Source organism: Chiloscyllium plagiosum, unplaced genomic scaffold (assembly GCF_037043375.1).
Source record: "Chiloscyllium plagiosum isolate Xiang-an unplaced genomic scaffold, Cpla_swu_hap1 HiC_scaffold_12, whole genome shotgun sequence".
Taxonomy (NCBI): domain Eukaryota; kingdom Metazoa; phylum Chordata; class Chondrichthyes; order Orectolobiformes; family Hemiscylliidae; genus Chiloscyllium; species Chiloscyllium plagiosum.
The window spans coordinates 3,419,285-3,443,100 of NW_028270150.1; the positions used below are offsets into that span (position 1 = coordinate 3,419,285).

The 23,816-nt window shown below is 46.0% G+C and overlaps 1 protein-coding gene across 4 annotated transcripts in view; it reads right to left on the bottom strand.

Annotated features, from left to right (window-relative positions):
• Window positions 1-23,816, bottom strand: part of LOC122555437 (1-acyl-sn-glycerol-3-phosphate acyltransferase gamma) — an 86,657-nt gene that overhangs the window by 40,891 nt on the left and 21,950 nt on the right. Inside the window, exon 1 of one of the 4 annotated variants that reach the window (XM_043701435.2) lies at window positions 12,056-12,292. The exons of the other annotated variants lie outside the window; for them this stretch is intronic. The gene's annotated coding sequence lies outside the window, so the exon portion shown is untranslated. Of the gene's footprint in view, window positions 1-12,055; window positions 12,293-23,816 lie in introns of those variants that run through there. 4 annotated transcript variants of the gene reach the window in all.

A 23,816-nucleotide genomic window follows, 5' to 3' on the forward strand; every position in this document is an offset into this window, starting at 1 on the left:
CCAGAACTGCACACAGTTCTCCAGGTGTGGTCTCACCAGGGCCCTGTACAGCTGCAGAAGAACCTCTTTGCTTCTATACTCAATCCCTCTTATTATGAAGGCCAGCATGCTATTAGCCTTCTTCACTACCTGCTGTACCTGCATGCTTACCTTCATTGACTGGTGTACAAGAACACCCAGATCTCTCTGTACTGCCCCTTTACCTAACTTGACTCCATTTAGGTAGTAATCTGCCTTCCTGTTCCTGCCACCATACATTTATCCACATTAAACTGCATCTGCCATGCATCTGACCACTCACCTAACCTGTCCAGATCACCCTGTAATCTCCTAACATCCTCCTCACATTTCACCCTGCCACCCAGCTTAGTATCATCAGCAAATTTGCTAATGTTATTACTAATACCATCTTCTATATCATTAACATATATTGTAAAAAGCTGTGGTCCCAGCACTGATCCCTGCGGTACCCCACTGGTCACTGCCTGCCTTTCCGAAATGGAGCCGTTTATCACTACTCTTTGTTTCCTATCAGCCAACCAACTTTCAATCCATGTTAGTACCTTGACCCACACACTACAGAACAAAACAGAAATCCAACGAGGCTCCTCTTGCATTCAACAAGGTCAGGCTGATCTTAACGCACTGTCAAGCCATTTCAAATTCTTCAAAAGCCCATAGAATATCAGCCAGTCACACCCACCATTCCCAACACCAAGGAGTACACAACAATGAGACTAGGGAATAAATTAGAAAACAGCAAGACAGATAACATCATAATAAGAAAAGCACTAGCACCTGAAGAAGTAGTGAGGCTCTGAAAGCTTGTGATTTCAAATAAACCTGTTGGACTATAACCTTGTGTCGTGCGATTTTTGATAATGAGAAGGAGGAACAGGAATATGTAGCACGCTCCCTTCAACCTGTTCATTCATTTAAGGCCATGAGGTATGCACATGGGGTTGTAGAACAGTCCAGGATTCTTGTGATCACCACCATGACTAATCCTAGCTTGTATTTAACTAGCAGAATTTAAACTTTCCAGCTGCAATGGTGGGATTTAAAGCTAGCTCCAGGTTGTTCATCTAAGCCTCTGGATTAGGCAACCTTTATGCTACTGTACACCTTGAATTGTTTCAATAAGAGATGTTTGCACAAGTGCCAGGCAGTGATCAGCTCCAAGCAGTTTAGAACTAATGGCACCAACAGCACTGACTACATCACAATTAATATCCTGGAGCTAACCATATAAAAGGCAGTTACAGTTACAACATTGAAAAGACATTTGGATAAGGACAAGAAGAAGAAATGTTTGGAGGGACATGGGCCAAGTGCAGGCAGGTGGATTAGTTGAGTTTGGGATTATAGCCAATGTGTATCAGTAGGACTGAAGGGTCTGTTTCCATGTTGTATGACACTATAACTCTAACTATTTCTATTCCTTTTTCTCACCTATAGTCACTTTGGTCTCTTTTTGGCTTTGTACAGTAGCAAGAAAGTTGCCTAATCCAGAGGCTTAGGTGAACAACCCAGAGCTAACTTGAATTCCGACCATTGCAGCTAGGAAGTTTCAATTCTGTTGTCTTTAACCACTTCCTACGGTAGTTAGTTCCATATTCTATTGCTCAGAAATTTCCCCTGTTTCAAAAGTGAAACTATTTCTAGCTACAAGAGCAGGTCAGAGGCTCGTAACTCACCTCCTGACTCCCCAAGCATGTCCACAAGGTATGCATCAGGAGTGTGATGGAATACTCCCACTTGCCTGGATGGGTCCACTCCAGCAAAATTCTAGAAGCTTGACACCATCCAGAACAAAGCAGCCCGAATGAGTGGCACCACATCCACAAGCATCCGCTCCCTCCACCATCAACACTCAGTAGCAGCAGTGTGTACTCTCCATTAGATGCACTGCAGAAATTCACAAAGCTTTGGAAGAATATAGGGAATGTACAACCAATCTGAAACGAGGAATGAAGAGGGCTAAAAGAGGTCATGAGATATCTTTAGCTAAAAGGGTTAAGGAAAAGGAACAAGAGGGTAACTAGGGAAAGGGTTGGCCCAATCAAGGGTATAGGAGGAAAGATATGCATGAAGTCAGAGAAAATGGGTGAGATTCCTAATGAATATTTTGCATTGGTATTCACCAAGGAGATGGATATGGCGGATGTTGTGGTTAGGGGTAGATCTTTGATTACTCTAGGTCAAGTCAGCACAAGGAGGGAGGAAGTGTTAGGTATTCTAAAAGGCATTAAGGTGGACAAGTCCTCAGGACCAGATGGGATCTATCCCAGGTTACTAAGGGACACAAGAGAGGAAATAGCTGGGGCTTTAACAGATATCCTAGTCTCCTCGTTTAACTGAAACAATTTCCTAGCATCCACCTTTTCCAAGCCATGTATTATTTTGTACGTCTCTATTAAGTCTCCCCTTAATCTTCTAAACTCCAACGAATACAATCCCAGTATCCTCAGCCGTTCCTCATATGTTAGACCTGTCATTCCAGGGATCATCCGTGTGAATCTCCGCTGGACACGTTCCAGTGCCAGTATGTCCTTCCTGAGGTGTGGGGACCAAAACTGGACACAGTACTCCAATTGGGGCCTAACCAGAGCTTTATAAAGTCTTAGTAGTACATCTCTGCTTTTATATTCCAACCCTCTTGAGATAAGAGACAACATTGCATTCGCTTTCTTAATCACGGACTCAACCTGCATGTTTACCTTTAGAGAATCCTCGACTAGCACTCCCAGATCCCTTTGTGCTTTGGCTTTATTAATTTTCTCACCATTTAGAAAGTAGTCTATGCTTTTATTCTTTTTGCCAAAGTGCAAGACCTCGCACTTGCTCACGTTAAATTCCATCAGCCATTTCCTGGACCACTCTCCCAACCTGTCGAGATCCTTCTGTAGCCTCCCCACTTCCTCAGTACTACCTGCCTGTCCACCTAACTTCGTATCATCGGCAAACTTCGCTAGAATGCCCCCGGTTCCCTCATCCAAATCATTAATATATAATGCATTTTGGAAGATGTATTCAAGAGCAAACTATTCCGTAAATGGAAAAGCCTTGGGGAAAGTTAATGTACAGAGAGATCTGGATGTTCAGGTCCATTGTTCCCTGAAGGTGGTCAAGGAGGCATACGGCATGCTTTCCTTCATCGGATGGGGTACTGAGTACAAGAGTTGGCAGGTCATGTTACAGTTGTATAGGACTTTGGTTCGGCCTCATTTGTCATACTGCGTACAGTTCTAGTTGCCACATTACCAGAAGGATGTGAATGCTTTGGAGAGGGTGCAGAGGAGGTTCACCAGGATGTTTCCTGGTAAGGACGATGCTAGTTATGAGGAGAGGTTCAGTAGATTAGGATTATTTTCATTAGAAAGGAGGAGGTTGAGGGCCTACAAAATCACAAGAGGTGTAGATAGGGTGAATAGCAAGAAACATTTTCACAGAGCAGAGGAATTACTAAGGGTCAGGAGTTCAAAGTCAGAGGGAAAAGGTTTAGGGGAGATATATGTGGAAAGCTCTTCACGTAGAGGGTGGCGGGTGCCAGGAACGCATTGCCAGCGGAGGTGATAGGCGCGGGCACGGTAACATCATTTAAGGTGTATCTAGACAGATACATAAAAGGGCACGGAGCAGAGGGACACAGATCCTGAGAAAATAGGCGGCAGGTTTAGACAGAGGATCTGGATCGGCGCAGACTTAGTGGGCCGAAGATCCTGTTTCTGCACTGTAATGTTCTTTGTTCACCAAAGATCCTCAGACAGCACCTTCCAAACCCATGACCACTTCCATCTATCAGGGCAAGAGCAGTATATTGCTGGGAACACCAACCCCTGCGAGTTTCCCTCCAAGCCACTCACCATCCTGACTTGGAAATATACAGTTGGTTCTACTATAATGTGCGTTTCTTCAACACAAATTGCCTTAACGCGATTGAAAAACTTAGACTGTTATTTGCAGAATCCGAACTTTCCTCCCTGGATTGATGATAATACTATTCCGGACCCATTCAGTTAAATGGCGCAGTTATTGTGTGACTTTCTTATAACAGGAGACTGCGTGAGAAAGGAACTGTCGTGTTATCTCAGAACCGACTGCATCACCTTTTCTTCAGTGTCGCCAAGTCAAAGTCCTGGAATTCCCTCCTTAAGGGCACCGTAGATCCATCCATATGAGATGGACCGCAGAGGTTCAAGGCAGCAGCTCACCATCACCTTCTCAAGGGGGAAGTTTGGGATGGCTAATAATTGCTGGCCCAGCCAGGAACACACACATTCTGTGAATTAATATTTTAAAAAAATGTAAGGATGTAGATGCAGTGGAAGCAGTCAGGAAAGGGTTGACCAGACCAATGTCTGGACTGAGGGGGTTGCCCTGTGAGGAAAGACTGTACAGGCCTGGCTCATTTCCACTGATGTTTATAAGAGCAGGAGGCAATTTGTTTGAACTGTACAAGATCATGCGGAGTCTCGACAGTGTAGATAGGGGTATTGTTTACAAACTGGGACTGCACACCTGAAACAGAGATTAGGTGATTTCTTTGCTTCCTCGGAGTTGAGTGTCTTTGGAACTCTCTTCCTGAGGTGGTGGTGGAAAGGGAGCCCTGGAATATTTTTGAGTGGTTCTTAATAAGCAAATGGAGTGTAAGGTTAGCTGTGGTAACAGAGCAGCCATGATCTTATTGAATAGCAGAATAGGCTCGAAGGGCTGAATGGCCCACTCCATGTTTGCATGTACGTTCATATACAAGATGAAAATCAATACAGCACGGGAACGAGTGACTGGGAGCAAACAGACAGTGCTAAGATATGAATACCACACTTATCTCTCCCTTTTCCATCCCCCTGACAACTGTCGCTCTCACTTAGCAGAGTCTTGTGTCCAGCACTGGTGTTCTGGAGGAGGTGTTCCAACCTCCTCCTCAGATTTGGAAGGTCAGATTTAAACTGGTGCAGAGTCTTTTCTCTGGTGGTCCTATAATCAAATAGGAACTGGAACAGTGTAGTATCTAGTGAGCTGTGGGCTGTTTGTTTAAGCCTGTCTTCAAAGTTTGGACTGGATGGTATGGAGATGTCCTTATATGTCCAATACCATTCGACTTTAGGAAATAGTCAACATCCTAGCTTGTAAACATTTCCGGGGGGTTCTTGTGTGATATTAAAGAGTTAACTTGATCTGCTGACCTGTAGGAAATTGGAGGTCCCAAGGCTAGGGTGGATTGCCTCTGACATACAGATAGGTGGTAAGAAATTTACATTATCCTCTCCTATTATTCAGAGCCATTTACAAGACCATCTCTTTGCCATTCAAAAGCCTATTTACATGGTCATTCCCTATTCAGAAATTAATAAGAACATTACAGTTGGAATTTCACTACTCCCTGCAGTTAAAAAAACATACAATGCACACCAGACCTGGCCATTAAAAGAGGATTCGCATTACATTGTTTCTGGAGATGATGTGGTCACTGCATCGTGTCCTGAGTGACATGTGACTGTGAGGGAGTGACTGGGGGTTGTCTTGTGAGCATTACTGACTGTGATGTAAAGATTTTGTATTAAGGAAGGACTGTTTTCTTTGTTCAGAGAGCGCTTCCCTGGACACGCCTCACATACATGGTTTCTACAGTGCTTGCATTGTACTGTGCTTAATAAAATGTTGCTTGTTCACAGAAGTTGGTGTGTTGCAGTTGCATCAAGTGCATAAGAACCTCAGGAAAAAAGAATTTAACACTTGCACTGCAAAAGATGCATATATTTTTTACCATCACTGTTTCCTTGCACCTCCAGCCACTTTGAGTGGGCTTCCACAATGGCTAAGAACATTAAGCCCATGAAAGGACCTACACAGTTGATGTGTAACTGAGTTCAGGGTTTACCCAGCCATTCCCACAAACGTGGGGAAGTTGCTGGCTATATTTTTCTACTTTTGGCACTCTGAGCACTCCCTCACCAACTCAGCAATGTCTGCATCCAATCTTGGCCATCAGACATAACTTAGTCATACAGAATGGAAACAGACCCTTCAGACCAATCAGTTTATACCAACCTTGGTCCCCAAACTAAACTATATCCTCCCAACCTTTCCTATTCATGTGCTATTTATTTATGCTCCACTGTTTTGAATGCTCCCATCCTAGGGAAATGACCTTTGCTATTCACCTTAACTATATCCCTCATAATTTTATAAACCTCTCTCAGGACATCCCTCAACCTCCCATATTCCAGTGAAAAAAAAGTCTGAGATTATCCAGCAAATTTTTATGTCTCAAACCCCGTCCATTCTTAGCAATATTTTGGTAAATCTTTCCGAACTTTCTCCAGTTTGACAATATCCTTCCTGTAACAGGATGACCAGAACTGCTCACAGTACTCCAGAAGAGTACTCCTCACCAACATCCTGTAAAACTTCAATATGACATCCCAACTGCTATACTGAAAGTCCTGAGCAATGAAGGCAAATGTGCTGAACACTTTAACATCTTTATTTTGGAAACCCATCGATGACCCTGGTGGATTTCAGCCAGTACCTGGTGACCACTTTTGCTCAAGAAAATCACTCTTGCTCCCCATAATAATATGCCAACCCCAACAGTGATCTGGTCTCTCTGGGTCCAAAAGGTTTTAATTCTATTTGAGACGGTTCTGTGGATCCCCTCCCCATCACCACCAGCTGTTTCAGTTTTGCCAGGACTGGATCTTTCAGCATTCAAAGTCTGATATTATCAGCTGTAACTGAAAGTGTGTCCAAACAATTTAAAACCATTACGGTGCTGGCACTGCTGGTGGTGTATCTGCATGCACAAGGCGGTTCAATACATCCGCATTTGCCATTTGGCCTCCTGGACAGTGCTCCGATTTGTAATCACTCAGCATTAGTTTCAGGCCAAATTCAGCAATGGGCTCTATGGGCAGCACTGTAGACCTAACAAGAGGTTTGTGGTCCATTATTATGATAAGTTTAAGTCTGTAAAGGTATAGGAGGAACAATCTAACTTGAAATCTGACTGTGAAGCCTTCCTTTTCTATCTGGGAGTATTTACGTTCTGTATTAGCCAAAGTCCTGTATACATACGCCATTGGGCATTCCCCTCTACTGGGCTACTTCTGAGATAATACTACCCCGATGCCAAATGGGGAGGCATTGAATGTCATTACCAGATCTGGCCTGGGCGCACAGTGTGCCAACATTGCACAGGATAATAACTGTTTCTTCACTTCCTGAAAGTTGTGGTGCGGCTGTGCAAACATTTCCAAGGCTGACTCTTTCTTAAGGGTTGACGCAAAAGTGCCAGGATGGAGTTAATTATGAACTTTCTGTAATAATTTACCAACCCAAGGAATGGCCTAAACTCCAATACAGAGCTGTGGGCCAGGACAGCTTTGATCGCTCTCACTTTATTTTCCAACAGATGTAACCCAGTCTTGTCCACTCTGTAGCTCAAGGAGATCACTTGGAACGCCTGGAACACAAATTTATTTCCTTCCAAGGTGGACACTAACCTGGGAGAAACGTTGAAAGACTATGTCCAAGTGCTCCTTATTGGTCTTCCTTGTTATTAGCAAGCCATCTAGATAAATGGGTACCTGGCATGGACCTTGCAAAATATTCTCCTGAAAAATTGCACAGGCTGACGATACCCCATGTGGCATTAGTGTATTAGTACAAACCCTTATGGGTATTAACTGTAGCATGGCTCATGGCCAGCTTTGTGAAGGACAGCCCCCTTGTCAGCTTTACCTATAAATCCTCAATGAGAAGGATTGGGTATTTATCCAGCGGCAAAAAGTAGTTTATTATTTGTTTAAAATCCCCACAAAGGCTAACCGACCCATCAGGCTTCACAGTCAGTATGACCAGCGCAGCCCATTCCCTAAACTGGATTGGTTTGATGATTCCATCGCTTTCCAGCTTTCTGATTTCTGTCTCTACTTTTGCCTGTAAGGCAAATGGCACTGGTTGGGCCTTGCAGAATCATGGGATTGCTTCCTGGTCAACATGCAAGATGGTCCTGGCCCCTTTGATAGTCCCTAGACCTTCCTGAAAATCTTCAGGGTATTGGTTAGAACTTCACTCAGGCAGCCATTTTCTAACTAAAAATGTTGAGCCAATCGTGGTGAACCTTTCTGAACCAATTTCACCCCATCAGGCTTGGGCCCAAGCCTTTTACTACAGTCAGTGGGAACTGAACTAGCTGTTTCTCATAAGAGACTGGAACCAAAGTTGTATCCTTAATATGTAAAGGTTCCCCAGTACAGGTTCTCAGTCTAGACAAGATCTTGCTCAAACTCAAGGGTTGGAGTCCAGAGTGGAACTATTTTGCTGTCTTGTGTCTGCATATGGATAGCAACAATAATGGCTTACAGTCCTGGATCCTGGAGAAAGTGTTAACCGTTTGGCTGAGGCTTGGCTTTGTTTTAGGGTTTTGCTGTGGGCTGACCGAGAGTCCCTCTGTTCAGGATATGTCCTGAGTGAGGCTGTGTAATTACCTTCACTCAAGTGGTGTTCCCCAAGCTCAATCAGACTGGTGAGGGGGTCCACTTCCATCAGAACACCCTGTACCTCATCTGCTCCACTTGCCACACTTTCCAGTGATAAAGCCAGTTGTAGTGCCTGTTAAAATCCAGCTGGGCTTCAGCTAGGAGGCACTTTTGCATGGCTACATCATTAACCCCACTCTTGTCACAGAGGCCAGTAACCCCTCAACAAAACATCCTCAATTTACACCTGGAGAGCCCTTGACACTGATCCAGCTCCCTCACAGCCTGTTCTTAGACTGAACAAGATGTCTGACATGTCTGTTTATATCTGTCAGCCAGGGCTCCCTGATTGGGGCTGTTAGTCTGACCCAATCAGGGAACTCATACATTATGAAATCCACCTGGCTGATCTCATTACATTCACTATACGTACTTTCTGGATGATATGAAGTTAAATATAGTGGCTGCCCAAAGAGACCTGGGGGCTCAGGAGCATAGATCTTTGAAATGTCACAAACAGGTACAGATAATAATCGATGAAGCTAATGGAATGCTGCCCTTTATATCCAGAAGACTGGAGTACAAGGATGCGGAAGTTATGCTGCAGCTATACAAAACCCAGGTTAGACCCCACTGGGAACAGAGGGTAGATCTGGGCACCACACTTTAGGAAGGATAGACTGGCCTTGAAGGTAGGTTTACCAGAATAATAACTGGACTTCAGGGGTTAGGTTATGAGGAGAGATTATATAAATTAGGTCTGTTTTCTCTCAAACTTAGAAGGTACAGGAGTGATCTGATCAAAGTCTTCAAGATATTAACAGGAATAAAACAGGGTAGAGAAAGATAAAGTATTTCCTCTGGTTGGGGATTCTAGAACTAGGGGCATAGCTGCAGTAGTCAGGCCAGACCATTCAGGAGGGATGTTAGGAATTACTTCCACACACAAAGGGTTAGAGGGGTTTGGAGCTCTCTTCCACAACGTATTCTTTTTTCCAAAGTGCAAGACTTTGCATTTGCTCACATTGAGTTTCGTCAGCCATTTCCTGGACCACTCTCCTAAACTGTCTAAATCTTACTGCAGCCTCCCCACCCCCTCAGTACTACCTGTCTGTCGGTCTAACTTCGTATCATCGGTGAATTTCGCCAGAATGCCCCCAGTCCCTTCATCGACAGATCACTGAAGTTGGCAGCACAGGTAGGTAAGATCGTAAAAAAAGGCGGGCATTCTTGCCTTTGTTAGAAGGGGCACCAAGTGTAAGGATTGACAAGTTTGTTGTAGCTTTACAGAACTTTAGCTCGGCCACACTTGGAATATTGCTCTGGACACCACACTGGCAGAAGAATGTGGATGTCTTGGACAGGGTACAGAAAAGGTTCACCAGGATGTTGCCTGGCATGGAGGATTTTAGTTATGAAGTAAAGTTGGATAAATTGGGTTTGTTTTCACTGGAAGACAGGAGGTTGAAGGGCAATCTAATAGCAGTTTATAAGATTGTGAATGACCATGAATAGAGATCTCTTCCCAAAGCGCAGGGATCAATTACAAGGAGACATGGATTCAACGTTCAGGAAGAAAGTTTAAAAGAAATGTATGAGGTGCGTTTTTCACACAAAGGGTGATGAGTGCCTGGAATGTGTTCCAGAGGTGGTGGTGGTGGAAGCAGACACAATAGCAGCATTCATGAAGCACCTGGATGGATACATGAATAGGAAGGGAATAGAGGGATACGGATCCTGTAAGGGAAGGCAGTTTTAGTATGGAAGAGGAAAATGTGTCAGTGCAGGCTTGGAGGGCCGAAGGGCCTGTTCCTCTGCTGTACTGTTCTTTGTTCTTTAAACACCTCAAGATCCCACTGTTCCTCTGAGCTTCCTTGTGTCCTGCCATTCACAGTATTCCACTGTTTCTATATTACTTCTTTATCTACACTAAACTTCATTTGCTACTGAATCACCCAGTCTCCAAGTTTTCTCTTTGTATTTTGTGTTCTTCTATGTTAGCTATGCTCCCCAAATTGGTATCAATTGCTCAACTTTATACTTAGTTAGATTTATAAAACAGATTTTGTTAATTTAAATGATGTAAACCAGTTGGTTCAACACAGATCCTTATGGAAGAGTTTATTTTGCATTCTCTCTAGGACGTCAATGTCACTGACTGGGCCAGCATTTATTACCAATCTCGAACTGCCCTTGGACAGAGTACCTTGGTTGACCATTTCAGTTAAGTTTCCTGAAGCACATTTGTGAACCCCATGGATTTTTACAACAGTCAATGATAGTTTAGTCATTGCCCACCACTACAAAGACTAGCTTTGAATTCCAGATTTGTTAAATGAATTTAAATTGACCCATGTGCCCACAGCATTATCTTGCATCTCTGGATGACGAGTCCAGTGGCAATGCCACTTTGCTACTGCCCTGTTTTCTTCAATCACTGCTCTTTTTGGAGTTTAGCCAATTTGCTATCAATTCAGTACCTCTCCTAACAACTTTGTGTGCTACATTATTGAGGACTTAATGACATCCACTTTTGTTCATTTTGTGAACATTTCTATAAGGTTATTAAGCAGAACCGAGCTTTTGAGAATCCTGATATTTTAAATGATATTATGTGTCTTTCTCCCCTCTCAGTACAGGTTACAAAATTGTTCCTATCACTGACATTAAGCTGACTGGTCTACATTTCCTAAGTCTTACCCAAACCCCTCTTATCCTTTTCGTGCTATAGTGAAAACAATCCCAGCTTCTCCAGTCTCCCTATTATTTTGTAGTATTTACCACAACAACATTGCATTTGCAGCAATTCATCTTTTGAATAAGTTAACAATCCTGTACATTTTTCTTTAAGTACTTTCTCAACTTGTCCTGACACACTCTGGGCCCTCTTTCCAATTGTACCTTTCGTTTTGCCTCTCCTTCAGTTGTTCAGCTTTCAGCACAGTCTATGCTGCTGCTAATGCTCCACACTGCTCTGAGGGAAAGGAATCTGTTACATCTCTGCCCATTTCACCAGCGTAGCTACGCCTTCTGAAACACTTTCATTATTTACTGCATTTCTGAGCTTTCTATCATTTGCAGATTTTGAACGTTTTACCCTACATTATCAATCTGAAGTTGACAATGCAAGTCAAAAGGAGAAACATTCCAGAAATCAGAGCCAGGACTACTTCCAAAGACAACTGCTTACCACCAACCACTCTACAGAGTTAACATTTCAGGCTGAAGACGATATATTACAAGTCATCGAGTCTGTCTGTTACATTAAGAATTCGGAAAAGTTATTCAAATAACTTTTGCCTTTAACAAAATCAGTGCTGATTTTCATTTGCCAACTCATTTCATTCCAAACACCAATCAACTGGGAGCCAGACTGGGCACATCAGCTGTAAAACATGCAAACACACACACAATCAGCTCAAGAAACCAGCAATGCTGATGGTGAGCTGGTTACCAAGCAACATTGCACTCCAGAGTGACAGGACTGTGGAAGGATGCAATCAAACAAAACATGACTGCACCTCAGGGAGACACAAGATGAACATTACACCCTCAGAGGTCATACTTACAGAAAGCTCTGTGAATGTTTGCAATTGCTGATCCACACTGATCTCAAAGAACAGCACAGCAGCTTAGAGAGGCTAAACTGCCTCCTCTTGTATCAGGAACAGTGCATTAGGCTAGTTAAACAACCAGAGGAAAATCACACAAGCCACTGAACTCAGACCAGGAAAGGCAGTACACCCACTCCCACAGAGACTTCTGAACAAACACTAACGTACTGTGTGATAACCGAAAGTTTACACCGAGAGCACAATAAAACCCACAACTGCAGGAAATAAAGTGAGAGCTGCCTGAGAATGACAGTGCTGATATAGCTGACCTCTAGCATCAATGTACACTTACGCATATTTGAAAAGCACGTGTTCTCTTGTGGCAAGTGGGCAATCTAATTTTAATATATGCACTGAGTCCAAAGTCCCACTTGCAAGTGAGTGCATAACCCCTACACAAACACGGTGGCTCAGTGGATAGCACTGCTGCTTCACAGCACCAGGAGCCAAGATTCAATTCCAGCCTTGGGTGTCTGTGTGGAGTTTGCACATTCTCCCCAAGTCTGAGTTTCCTCTGGTGCTCTGGTTTGCTCCCACAGTCCAGAGATGGCTAATCCACGTAACTTGTACATGTTAAACTTCCCAGTGTCCAGGGATGTGTAGGTTAGGTGGGTTAGCCATGGGAAATGTGGGGTTACAGATATAACATAGGGGATAGGTCTGGGTGGGATACTCTCAGGGTCAGTAAGGACTCAATGGGCCAAATGGTCTGCTTCCACACTGTAGGGATTCTATGATTCTGACTGAGTGCACCCAGTCAGTTGTCCTGTCCCACTACAGTATGTATGTGCTCACGGTACAAGGACTAGATAAAGGCCAATGCATAAACAGAACTCTGAGGGAGGGGGAGCTTACCTAAACAGCTCAAGGTATCTGTAAAAATAATATCCCCGTTGTCACTCACATCACCAAGCAACAAGGATACCAAATAGTGAGGCTGTTCAGACAGCCTGCACACCCTCCTATACAGAGACAGGAGGTATTAGCTGCACTGGGTATAAACAGGTGTGTGCGCACACACGGCTTTTTGATCTTTAAAAAGACCTTTGATCTGAAATGATGATAGATCGGCAAAGGCTGATGCATAAAGGGACCTGGGTCTCCTTGTAAACTGGTCACTGAAAGCAAATAGGCAGGTGCAGCAAACTGTCAGGAAGGCAAATAATATGGTGGACTTCATTGCAAGAGGACTTGAGTTCAGCAGTAATGAAGCCTTACAACATCCAGGCAGGGCTTTGGTGAGGTCACCTTGAATACTATGCAGTTTGGGTCACCTTACCCAAGAGAAGAATAATTTACCATTAAGGGAGCACAGAAAAAGTTCATCAGACTGATTTCAGGGATGGCAGCTGTATCATGTGGGGACAGATTGGGTCAACTGAGCACTTATTGAAAAAAATGAGAGGGGATCTCACTGAAACATAACATTCTGAGACTGGTGGACAGACGGGGATAATGTTTCCCTGGCAAGGCGCTCTCACTCTCAAGATATGCATTTGACCACAGAAGGTGGTGAACCTGTGGAATTCTCAACTGAGGAGGGAAGCCACTGAATAAGGTACAAATAGAATTCTAGAGGCTTAAAGGGGTATGTGAGTGAGGGGGTGAAGAGGAGGGTATTGAGACAGAGGTTCAGCCATGATCATTTGAGTGTACAGCAGGCTCAATGGATTGGAACTATCTGCTCCTATTCTTCTTTTTGCCACTGCTGCGGTTCCAGCTGTCCCCCTCAACTGATTGAGCCAAGTCCAGCAGAGGTAGACAGCAATAAAGGCAGAGAATGCTGGAGAAACTCAGTGGGTCTGGCAGCATCTGTGGGAAGAGAAACTGAGGTCACATTCTGAATCCAGTATGATTCTTCTTCAGAACTGACGGGAACCGGAAACTGACCAAAAGGCAAAGGAAGTGTTCTTGGTAACAGTGGAAAATAAAGATCTAAAACAAGTGTTAATGCTAAGTGTTAACAGCAGAAAAGAGATCAGCTCTCCTGATAGCAAAGACACGCAAACGAGATACTGAGCGGTGGAGCTGTGAGGAGATTTAATCAAAACATTGGGACTTGGCTGGGATTCTGCAGCAGACTGAGGACAGAAATCGGAGCACAACAGAAAGGTGGTGTGTGGAAATGGCAGGGTAGGTAGAAGGTCATTCCAGACTCAAAATGTTAATTGTCACTCTCTCCACTGCCATAGCCAGACCTGCTGAGTTTCTCCAGGACTTTGTTTTTATTTTAAGACTTCCAGTATCCACAATATTTTGGTTTTATTAGACAGGGACTGCAATTGACCAGATGACGATGAACCATGCTATGCCCTTGTTCAGCACTGTGCCAATTTTTAGCCTTGCCAGATTATCGTGTGGCCACAATGGAGAGAGAGAGAGACATTAGCCAAGGACAAATATTGACGTGTGAATCAGGAGGCATGAAGTCATTCTGATGTCAGGACAAGGTAAGATGAGGGATATGAGCAACAGCAATCTTCATTAACTAAAGGACATTTGAGCAGACACTGAACATATCACACGAGAAGCTGTGCATTCACACAGTGACAGTATCGATTATATAACAGTTTTATTTTCTCCAAAGTAATTTGAAAAGGCCATCTGACAACATCAGTCACCGAGCTCACTCACAGAGCGCCACGTTAACACTGGCCTTTGGACAAAGCATAGACGCGTTGGTATCATTCGACAGTCAACCTCTGGACTTTCATCCATCACCTGATCAGTTGATGAGGATGAAGGGCACAGGGAGAGTACATGAGTCATGGTAAAACTGACACACCACCGCATATGTACACCACTTCAAATAAATCCCAAACTAAAGCTCAGCAGTTGCTGCTGCTCTCAGTCCCATGAGCAACCAACAGAACTGTTTCTTTGAAAAAAAGGTAAGCATTTTTCAGAGACCACAGCTTGCAGAATTTTATCGACAGTAGCTCCTGGATCCACGAGCATCCGATGAAAGTGTGATACCTTGGCTAAGGATACTACCAGTGTGAGACTTGTTCACAACCAGTACTGTCCCCAGGTGCCGCTACAAAATGACAGACATGTTTCCCAGTACCGTACTCCAGTGTTATACAGCGACAGAATTGTCCCCACCAGTACCGTACTCCAGTGTTATACAGCGACAGAATACTGTATCGCAGTATTACACAGTGACCGAACTGTCCCCACCAGTACTGTACCCCAGTGTTATTCAGCAACAGAATTGTCCCCACCAGTACTGTACCCCAGTGTTATACAGTGACAGACCTGTCCCCACCAGTACTGTACCCCAGTGTTATACAGAGACAGACGCGTCCCCACCAGTACTGTACCCCAGTGTTATAGTGACAGATCTGCCACCCACCAGTACTGTACCCCAGTGTTATACAGTGACAGACCTGTCCCCATCAGAACTGTACCCCAGTGTAATACAGTGACAGAATTGCCCTCGCCGGTACTGTACCCCAGTGTAATACAGTGACAGAACTGTCCTCGCCGGTACTGTACCCCAGTGTTATACAGAGACAGACCCGTCCCCACCAGTACTGTACCCCAGTGTAATACAGTGACAGACCCGTCTCCATCAGAACTGTACCCCAGTGTTATACAGTGACAGACCTGTCCCCACCAGTACTGTACCCCAGTGTTATACAGAGACAGACCCGTCCCCACCAGTACTGTACCCCAGTGTAATACAGTGACTGACCCGTCTCCATCAGAACTGTACCCCAGTGTTATACAGTGACAGACCTGTCCCCACCAGTACTGTACACCAGTGTTATACAGTGACAGATCTGCCTCCCACCAGTACTGTACCCCAGTGTTATAGTGACAGATCTGCCCCCCACCAGCACTGTACCCCAGTGTTATACAGAGACAGACGCGTCCCCACCAGTACTGTACCCCAGTGTTATAGTGACAGACCTGTCCCCACCAGTACTGTACCCCAGTGTAATACAGTGACAGATCTGCCCCCCACCAGTACTGTACACCAGTGTTATACAGAGACAGACCTGTCCCCATCAGAACTGTACCCCAGTGTAATACAGTAACAGACCTGTCCCCACCAGTACTGTACACCAGTGTTATACAGTGACAGATCTGCCTCCCACCAGTACTGTACCCCAGTGTTATAGTGACAGATCTGCCCCCCACCAGTACTGTACCCCAGTGTTATAGTGACAGATCTGCCCCCCACCAGCACTGTACTCCAGTGTTATACAGAGACAGACGCGTCCCCACCAGTACTGTACCCCAGTGTTATAGTGACAGACATCGCCCCACCAGTACTGTACCCCAGTGTAATACAGTGACAGATCTCCCCCCACCAGTACTGTACACCAGTGTTATACAGTGACAGACCTGTCCCCATCAGAACTGTACCCCAGCGTAATAGTGACAGACCTGTCCCCACCAGTACTGTACACCAGTGTTATACAGTGACAGAACTGTCCTCGCCGATACTGTACCCCAGTGTTATACAGTGACAGACCTGTCCCCACCTGTACTGTACCCCAGTGTTATTCAGCGACAGACATGTCCCCACCAGTACTGTACCTCAGTGTTGTACAGAGACAGACCCGTCCCCACCAGTACTGTACCCCAGCGTTATACAGTGACAGACCCGTCTCCATCAGAACTGTACCCCAGTGTTATACAGTGACAGACCTGTCCCCACCAGTACTGTACACCAGTGTTATACAGTGACAGATCTGCCTCCCACCAGTACTGTACCCCAGTGTTATAGTGACAGATCTGCCCCCCACCAGTACTGTACCCCAGTGTTATAGTGACAGATCTGCCCCCCACCAGCACTGTACCCCAGTGTTATACAGAGACAGACGCGTCCCCACCAGTACTGTACCCCAGTGTTATAGTGACAGACCTGTCCCCACCAGTACTGTACCCCAGTGTAATACAGTGACAGATCTGCCCCCCACCAGTACTGTACACCAGTGTTATACAGAGACAGACCTGTCCCCATCAGAACTGTACCCCAGTGTAATACAGTAACAGACCTGTCCCCACCAGTACTGTACACCAGTGTTATACAGTGACAGATCTGCCTCCCACCAGTACTGTACCCCAGTGTGACAGTGACAGATCTGCCCCCCACCAGTACTGTACCCCAGTGTTATAGTGACAGATCTGCCCCCCACCAGCACTGTACCCCAGTGTTATAGAGACAGACCTGTCCCCACCAGTACTGTACCCCAGTGTTTTACAGAGACAGACCTTTCCCCACCAGTACTGTACACCAGTGTTATACAGAGACAGACCCGTCCCAATCAGAACTGTACCCCAGTGTAATACAGTGACAGACCTGTCCCCACCAGTACTGTACCCCAGTGTAATACAGTGACAGACCTGTCCCCACCAGTACTGTACACCAGTGTTATACAGTGACAGATCTGCCACCCACCAGTACTGTACCCCAGTGTTATACAGTGACAGACCTGTCCCCACCAGTACTGTACCCCAGTGTTATAGTGACAGATCTGCCACCCACCAGTACTGTACCCCAGTGTTATACAGTGACAGACCTGTCCCCATCAGAACTGTACCCCAGTGTAATACAGTGACAGAACTGCCCTCGCCGGTACTGTACCCCAGTGTTATACAGTGACAGACCTGTCCCCACCAGTACTGTACCCCAGTGTTATACAGTGACAGACCTGTCCCCATCAGAACTGTACCCCAGTGTAATACAGTGACAGACCTGTCCCCACCAGTACTGTACCCCAGTGTTATACAGTGACAGATCTGCCCCCCACCAGTACTGTAACCCAGTGTTATAGTGACAGATCTGCCCCCACCAGCACTGTACCCCAGTGTTATACAGTGACAGATCTGCCCCCCACCAGTACTGTACACCAGTGTTATACAGTGACAGACCTGTCCCCATCAGAACTGTACCCCAGTGTAATACAGTGACAGACCGGTCCCCACCAGTACTGTACACCAGTGTTATACAGAGACAGAACTGTCTCCACCAGTACTGTACACCAGTGTTATACAGTGACAGAGCTGTCCCCATCAGAACTGTACCCCAGTGTAATACAGTGACAGACCTGTCCCCACCAGTACTGTACCCCAGTGTTATACAGTGACAGAACTGTCCTCGCCAGTACTGTACCCCAGTGTAATAGAGACAGACCTGTCCCCATCAATACTGTATCGCAGTATTACACAGTGACAGAACTGTCCCCACCAGTACTGTACCCCAGTGTTATTCAGCGACAAAATTGTCCCCACCAGTACTGTACCCCAGTGTTATACAGTGACAGACCTGTCCCCACCAGTACTGTACCCCAGTGTTATACAGAGACAGACGCGTCCCCACCAGTACTGTACCCCAGTGTAATACAGTGACAGAACTGCCCTCGCCGGTACTGTACCCCAGTGTTATACAGTGACAGACCTGTCCCCATCAGAACTGTACCCCAGTGTAATACAGTGACAGACCTGTCCCCACCAGTACTGTACCCCAGTGTTATACAGTGACAGACCTGTCCCCACCAGTACTGTACCCCAGTGTAATACAGTGACAGACCTGTCCCCACCAGTACTGTACACCAGTGTTATACAGTGACAGATCTGCCTCCCACCAGTACTGTACCCCAGTGTTATAGTGACAGATCTGCCCCCCACCAGTACTGTAACCCAGTGTTATAGTGACAGATCTGCCCCCACCAGCACTGCACCCCAGTGTTATACAGTGACAGATCTGCCCCCCACCAGTACTGTACACCAGTGTTATACAGTGACAGACCTGTCCCCATCAGAACTGTACCCCAGTGTTATACAGAGACAGACGCGTCCCCACCAGTACTGTACCCCAGTGTTATAGTGACAGATCTGCCCCCCTCCAGTACTGTACCCCAGTGTTATACAGTGACAGACCTGTCCCCACCAGTACTGTACCCCAGTGTTATACAGAGACAGACCCGTCCCCACCAGTACTGTACCCCAGGGTAATACAGTGACAGACCTGTCCCCACCAGTACTGTACCCCAGTGTTATACAGTGACAGACCTGTCCCCACCAGTACTGTACCCCAGTGTTATACAGTGACAGACCTGTCCCCACCAGTACTGTACCCCAGTGTTATACAGTGACAGACCTGTCCCCATCAGAACTGTACCCCAGTGTAATACAGTGACAGACCTGTCCCCACCAGTACTGTACCCCAGTGTTATACAGTGACAGACCTGTCCCCACCAGTACTGTACCCCAGTGTAATACAGTGACAGACCTGTCCCCACCAGTACTGTACACCAGTGTTATACAGTGACAGATCTGCCTCCCACCAGTACTGTACCCCAGTGTTATAGTGACAGATCTGCCCCCCACCAGTACTGTAACCCAGTGTTATAGTGACAGATCTGCCCCCACCAGCACTGTACCCCAGTGTTATACAGTGACAGATCTGCCCCCCACCAGTACTGTACACCAGTGTTATACAGTGACAGACCTGTCCCCATCAGAACTGTACCCCAGTGTAATACAGTGACAGACCGGTCCCCACCAGTACTGTACACCAGTGTTATACAGAGACAGAACTGTCTCCACCAGTACTGTACACCAGTGTTATACAGTGACAGAGCTGTCCCCATCAGAACTGTACCCCAGTGTAATACAGTGACAGACCTGACCCCACCAGTACTGTACCCCAGTGTTATACAGTGACAGAACTGTCCTCGCCAGTACTGTACCCCAGTGTAATAGAGACAGACCTGTCCCCATCAATACTGTATCGCAGTATTACACAGTGACAGAACTGTCCCCACCAGTACTGTACCCCAGTGTTATTCAGCGACAGAATTGTCCCCACCAGTACTGTACCCCAGTGTTATACAGTGACAGACCTGTCCCCACCAGTACTGTACCCCAGTGTTATACAGTGACAGACCTGTCCCCACCAGTACTGTACCCCAGTGTTATACAGAGACAGACGCGTCCCCACCAGTACTGTACCCCAGTGTTATAGTGACAGATCTGCCACCCACCAGTACTGTACCCCAGTGTTATACAGTGACAGACCTGTCCCCACCAGTACTGTACCCCAGTGTTATACAGTGACAGACCTGTCCCCATCAGAACTGTACCCCAGTGTAATACAGTGACAGAACTGTCCTCGCCGGTACTGTACCCCAGCGTTATACAGTGACAGACCTGTCCCCACCAGTACTGTACCCCAGTGTTATACAGAGACAGACCCGTCCCCACCAGTACTGTACCCCAGGGTAATACAGTGACAGACCCGTCTCCATCAGAACTGTACCCCAGTGTTATACAGTGACAGACCTGTCCCCACCAGTACTGTACCCCAGTGTTATACAGAGACAGACCCGTCCCCACCAGTACTGTACCCCAGTGTAATACAGTGACAGACCCGTCTCCATCAGAACTGTACCCCAGTGTTATACAGTGACAGACCTGTCCCCACCAGTACTGTACACCAGTGTTATACAGTGACAGATCTGCCTCCCACCAGTACTGTACCCCAGTGTTATAGTGACAGATCTGCCCCCCACCAGTACTGTACCCCAGTGTTATAGTGACAGATCTGCCCCCCACCAGCACTGTACCCCAGTGTTATACAGAGACAGACGCGTCCCCACCAGTACTGTACCCCAGTGTTATAGTGACAGACCTGTCCCCACCAGTACTGTACCCCAGTGTAATACAGTGACAGATCTGCCCCCCACCAGTACTGTACACCAGTGTTATACAGAGACAGACCTGTCCCCATCAGAACTGTACCCCAGTGTAATACAGTAACAGACCTGTCCCCACCAGTACTGTACACCAGTGTTATACAGTGACAGATCTGCCTCCCACCAGTACTGTACCCCAGTGTGATAGTGACAGATCTGCCCCCCACCAGTACTGTACCCCAGTGTTATAGTGACAGATCTGCCCCCCACCAGCACTGTACTCCAGTGTTATACAGAGACAGACGCGTCCCCACCAGTACTGTACCCCAGTGTTATAGTGACAGATCTGCCCCCCTCCAGTACTGTACCCCAGTGTTATACAGTGACAGACCTGTCCCCACCAGAACTGTACCCCAGTGTAATACAGTGACAGAACTGCCCTCGCCGGTACTGTACCCCAGTGTTATACAGTGACAGACCTGTCCCCACCAGTACTGTACCCCAGTGTTATACAGTGACAGACCTGTCCCCACCAGTACTGTACACCAGTGTTATACAGTGACAGACCTGTTCCCACCAGTACTGTACTCCAGTATTTTTCAGGGACAGACCTGTCCCCACCAGTACTGTACACCAGTGTTATACAGTGACAGACCTGTCCCCACCAGTACTGTACTCCAGTATTTTTCAGGGACAGACCTGTCCCCACCAGTACTGTACCCCAGTGTTATACAGTGACAGACCTGTCCCCATCAGAACTGTACCCCAGTGTAATACAGTGACAGACCTGTCCCCATCAGAACTGTACCAGTGTAATATAGTGACAGAACTGTCCTTGCCGGTACTGTACCCCAATGTTATACAGTGACAGACCTGTCCCCACCAGTACTGTACCCCAGTGTTATACAATGACAGAACTGTCCTCGCCGGTACTGTACCCCAGTGTAATAGAGACAGACCTGTCCCCATCAATACTGTACCCCAGTGTAATAGAGACAGACCTGTCCCCACCAGTACTGTGCCCAGTGTTACACAGCAACAGAACTGTCCCATAAGACTTTAAGTTATAGGAGTAGAACCAGGCCATTCAGTCCATCAAGTCTGCTCCACCATTTCATCACACTTCTTGTGTGTCTCAATCCCATTCTCCTGCCTTCTCTCCAACCCTTGATACTCTTCCCAATCAAGAACTTATCTATTTTGGTCTTGAACACACTCAATGACTTAGCCTCCACAGCCCTCTAAGGCAAATGCCCATATTCACCACTTTCTGGCTGAAGAAATTCTTTATTTAAGTTCTAAAATGGTCGTCTTTTTGCTCAGAGGCTATGCCTTCGGGTCCTACTCTCTGTTACTAGTGGCAACATCTTCTCTGTGTCCTTTCAGTACTCTAAGTTTCAATTAGATTTCCTCATCCTTCTAAACTCCATCAACAGCAGACCCAGAGTCCTCGACTACTCCAATGACAAGCTCATTTTTTCTTGTATCATTCTTGTAAACAAACTCAAATATTGCTGGAAAAACTCAGCAGCTCTGGCAACATCTATGAAGAGAAATCAGAGTTAATTTTTCGGGTCCTGTGACCTTTCCTATGAACTGAGAAAGGGTCACCAGACCCGAAACGTTAACTCTGATTTCTCTTCGATTCAGGGCCCAAAACTGCTCACAATATTTCAGCTGTGGTCTGACCAATTGTATACAATTATGAGGGATGTGGACAGAGTGAATAGAGAGCAGCCATTTTACTTGGTTGAGGGGTCAATCACGCGACGGCATTGTTTTGTAGTAAAGGGCAGGAGATTCGGAGGGGTTGTGGGAAAAACCTCCCTCACTCAGTGAGGAGGGGGAGGGATATCTGGAATGCACTGTCTGGGATGCTACGGGAGGCCAGAAATCTTACTTTTAAAAAATATTTGAATGAGCATGTCAATTATCATAACATTCAAGGATATGGAACAAGTACAGGAAATTGGAATTAGCACATTTTTAATAGCAGTTATGTTGGTGCAGAATCAGTGGGTCAAAGGGCCCTTTCTACGCTGTATGAACTGTACTACATCTCTGCTCTTGTATTCTACCCCTCTTGAAATGAATACTAACATTGCATTTGCCTTCCTAACCACAAGTGAACCTGTATGTTAATCTTCAGAGAATCCTGAACTAGACTCTCAATCCCTTTCTGTTTTAGACTGCCGAATTCTTTCCCCATTTAGAAAATAGTCTACCCCTCTATTCTTCCTCCCAGAGAATATAACCTCTCACTTTCCCTCATCGTATTCCATCTGTCTCACCTACCTTTGTGTCATCTGCAAACTTAGCAATAATGCCCTCAGCTCCTTCATCCAGATCAGACACTGGATCAGCCTTAAGGGTGAATCCACAGAAAGCAACTGGCCTGCATGGAATCCCTGATTGTACACTCAGATTCTGTGTGGAACAGCTGGTGAGAACATTCACAAACATCTTCAGCCTCTCTTTACTAAGAGCTTGAGTCGTCATCTGTTTCAAGAAGCCCACCATCATCCCAGAGTCAAAGTAAAATCATGCAGCATGCTTTAATGTCTACCACCCAGTGGCTCTGAGATCCATAATTATGAAGTGCTTTGAGAGGTTGGCAATGGCTCATATAAACTCCAGCCTCATAGCCTGCCTTGATCCTTTGCAATTCGCCTATCGGCACAACAGGTCCAAATCATACACTATCTCCCTGGCCCGACACTCAACCCTGGAACATCTGGATTCCAAGGATATCTACGTCACCCTTATTTATTGGCTACAGCTTAGCCTTCAACACCATAACGCCAAACAAACCCATCTCTAAACTCCAAGACTGAGGTTGGATTAGATTACATTACATTACAGTGTGGAAACAGGCCCTTCGGCCCAACAAGTCCACACCGCCCCGCCGAAGCACAACCCACCCATACCCCTACATTTACCCCTTACCTAACAATTTAGCATGGCCAATTCACCTGACCTGCACATCTTTGGATTGTGGGAGGAAACCGGAGCACCCGGAGGAAACCCACGCAGACACGGGGAGAACGTGCAAACTCCACACAGTC